Consider the following 739-nt stretch of genomic DNA (forward strand, 5'->3'; position numbering starts at 1 on the left):
TGAATTCACTGGGTTTTGATTGTTTTTAACTGAAAATAATGTTTATGCCGAAGTGACCCATCTTGGGGCAGCCTGCCTGTTGCCCTTACAGGGCTCAAATTGAGACATTTGATCTCTGTAAACTTTAATTTTCTCACCTGTAAGGTGAAAGAATTTAGTAATCTTTCTGGCTTTATGCTACTAGCAGCATGCTACTAGAAGCAGAACCTGGAATTAGTAGGGCTCATTATTAGATGGATTTATGTATACTACTGTTCAAACCATGTTGCTTTTAGGTGTGATAGCTATTCCATTAAAGTCTTATTTAATATAGCCTAATGGTATGGACTTTAGGTCTTTTTCCAAAATAGTAAAGTGCTGTGGTAATAAATGTTTGTGTCCCTCCCAAATCCATATATTGAAAATATAATGCCCAAGGTGATGATATTAGGAGGTGAGGGCTTTGGGAGTGATTAAATCTTGAAGATAGAGCCCTCATGATAGTGCCCTTATAAAAAAGGCCTCAGAAAGGAAGCTCCTTCTACCATGGGAAGACACAACAAGAAGTTGGCAGTCTGCCACCTGGAAGAGAATCTTCACCAGACTCCTACCATGTTGGTGTCCTGATCTTGGACTTCCAGTCTCCAGAGCTGTGAAAGACAAATTTCTATTGTTTATAAATTGTACAATTTGTGGTATTTTTTTATAGCAATCTAAATAGACTAAGACAGAAAATTGGTACTGTGAGAAGAATGCTGCT

This window comes from Hyaena hyaena, unplaced genomic scaffold, assembly GCF_003009895.1.
Source record: "Hyaena hyaena isolate Hyena2069 unplaced genomic scaffold, ASM300989v1 scaffold_1259, whole genome shotgun sequence".
NCBI lineage: Eukaryota > Metazoa > Chordata > Mammalia > Carnivora > Hyaenidae > Hyaena > Hyaena hyaena.